The sequence below is a fragment of the Cucumis melo genome, chromosome 1 (genome assembly GCF_025177605.1).
Source record: "Cucumis melo cultivar AY chromosome 1, USDA_Cmelo_AY_1.0, whole genome shotgun sequence".
NCBI classification, from domain to species: Eukaryota; Viridiplantae; Streptophyta; class Magnoliopsida; order Cucurbitales; family Cucurbitaceae; genus Cucumis; species Cucumis melo.
Window position 1 is genome coordinate 29,801,052 of NC_066857.1, and position 3,057 is coordinate 29,804,108.

General features: G+C 33.3%; 1 pseudogene; it reads right to left on the reverse strand.

The window, feature by feature from the left end:
- Positions 1 to 1,030: 1,030 nt before the first annotated feature.
- On the reverse strand, positions 1,031 to 1,609 carry LOC127148519 (uncharacterized; annotated as a pseudogene).
- Positions 1,610 to 3,057: the final 1,448 nt, after the last annotated feature.

Here is a 3,057-nt window from a genome sequence, read left to right on the forward strand (position 1 = left end):
TAGGTAAACATGACCATACCTTGAATAATCATTAATAAAACTAATGAAATATTCATATTCTCCCCGAGCTTTGACATTCATTGGTCCACAAAAGTCCAAATGTACGAGCTCTAAAGATGTTTTGGCTCTAAGACCTTTTCTAGTAAAAGATCTTTTGGTCATTTTTCCTTCAAGACAGGAATCACATGGAAGTAAAGAGTTATCTTCTAACTGACTTAGAAGTCCATTCTTAACCAATCTCCCAATCCTATTGAGATTTATGTGACCAAAACTTAAGTGCCATAAGAAGGCATTGGAAGAAACTTTTTGTCTTTTATTCTGAGTATCAGCTGTTCTAAACATTTTAGTATTTAAGACAAAATTTGCTCGTGTTGGTCTTAACTTATATAAGTTGTCTTCAAGTATAGCAGAACAAACATGAATACCTTTTCGGAAAATGAACGCTTCATTAATTTTGTACATATGTTCTAACATACAAGAGATAGATATTAAATTTCTCTTCATTTGAGGTGCATACAAGACATTCTTGAGCATGATATATCTATCATTAAAAAATAACTTCAAGTCTCCCACTGCTTTAGCTGAGACCATTTCTCCAGTTCCAACTTTGAGAGTGATCTCGCCCTTAAAAAGCCTTTTCCAAGAACTATTTTCCTAAAATGAGAAACAAATATGATTAGTGGCTCCTAAATCTAATATCCAGATAGAATTTTCATTTTCCACTAAACATGTTTCAAGGACAAGTAAATCATATTTACCTTGTGCTTCCTTCTTTGCTTTTTTCTGAGCAAGGTATTTTGTACATTTTCTTAACCAATGCCCATTTTCACCACAGTGGTAACACTTACCTTTTTCCTGTAGTCTTCTTAACTTTGTTTTGTTTGGGAGTCTTCCCCTTCCCCTTCTTTTCTATCTTACGATTAGGTTTTGAGGGTCCAACTTTATATTTAGAGGACGATCCTTTTGAGAATTTTCTTTTTGTAGTAGAAGTATTTGGTTCTACTTCTTTTTTCTTACCCATGGTAAGATTCTAGAAACGTTGGAGCTCATTTAGAAGGGTTGTCAGATTAAACTCTATCTTGTTTAGGGACGCATTTGTTTGAAATGGTATAAAGCTCTTTGGAAGAGACTCTAATATAAAGCTAACCTCATTAGCCTCATCGATGGCACCACCATTTACCTCAGCAATATTGAAGTGTATCATCATGTCCAGGACATGTTCTCTAACAGAGGTCCCCTCCTTCATTCGTTTAGTGTAAATGTATTTAATTGCCTCGTGTCTTAGGGACCATTCTGGTTGCCCAAACATTCCTTTTAATGAATCCATTATCTCTTTAACCGTGGTTAAGGATTCATGTTTCTTTGCTAAAACATCAGACATGCTAGCAAGGATGTAGACACATGCTTTCTCATTTGCTTTTATCCATCGATCGTATGCTTTCGGACTAGTTTGGTTTGCATTTGAGCCAGGGGTTTGAGGGCATTACTCAGTTAAGAAAAATCTTAAATCATCAACCACTAGTATTGTGTTAAGATTTGATTTCCATGCCGCATAATTATCGCCGTTAAGTTTTTCAAAAGCTAATAATTGAACTATCGAGCTATTCATGCTGAAAAACAAACAAACTTTGTTTAGAAACTATAATCCAAATAAACCAATTTTTTTAGCAAAACTTTTAATAATATACCCTTTATTATGTTTTGCAACGATATTTCAAAGGTTTAGAATAACCTCTACCGAGGGGTAGCCGATTACTCGTCCTTTGAATCAAGACAATCTTGACCAAATGCTAACTCACAAATATCTTATATTTACTTAGCATTTAGTTACCGTTACTTCGGTCAAGAATATACTAACTATTTTAGTAATTTTTGTAAGTGTAACCCTCCATTTTCGGTCCTTAGAGATGAGAATCATTATGCTCTCGAAAGTGGAAAGACAATATGAAAACTTATCTAAGAGACCCTATCCAAATATGGAGTTCGCGATGTTCCGAATCCTATAATACAACCCTTCAAATGGAACGTCGCTCTAGGGCAGACAAGCAGGCGCATTATAAGAATCTCACGGTTCGACCCAATGGAAGAGACCGTGGGATGTATTGTCATATATCCCTCACCCACTTACTATGAACTACTTCGCCCATTCACCTTGTTCATAGCCTATGCAAACACTCTCCAAATGGAGTCCGCTCCTACGCACGGTCCAAAGCCCTGCATGAACCTCACGGTGTGAACTCTTGGCAACGCTAGAGCTAAAAGTACAATATTTTTCTCCAGCTGAAATGTTCTAAAAAGATTTTTGGGTAAATTATTCAGGATTTTTGTTTAAACAAATCCTAAATCTAGGTAAAACATCCAAGCATAACTTTTATACTGGATTTTAACCTACGATGTCTAGGTGATAAACTAATTTTATTATCTTACATCTCTCACGCATGCTCATAAAATTAGGTTAACTAGGCTCAAGAACTGATTACGATCTCTAGGTAGGAGGTGTTTTGTAAACCGTCAACTTAAAAGCCTCCACTCCTTAGTCATCTTATCTGACTTGTTGACAAGATCGAATTAGGCGTGCCTCTTGTAACCTAGTTTTTCAAGATATCGACTTAAATCTAATTTTGGAAGATATGGTATTAACCTAGGTGAGCATGTATCTTATCTTTATTATAGATTTTAAAATCTAATTTATTTTATAACCATTATAAAACTCTTAGATAAACCTATAACATTCATCTAGGAATACAACAAATAATTAATATGGTGTTTTGATTTATTTAACTTTTAAATAAATCAATAATTAATTAATTTCATTAAATCATATTTAATAAAATCAATTCAATTAAACTTTAAATTAATCATGTTAATTTAAATTTTATCAACTAATTAATCATATTAATTAATTTCCATATTAATTACCCAACATGCATACAAAATATGCATGAACATGTTAACCTTGTTGGGTTTTATATCCTAAAACTCGTAGATAATAAATATAATTAATTGACTGCCATTAATAAAGTGTTTTATTATTATAATTTCAATAAGTGTTATTGA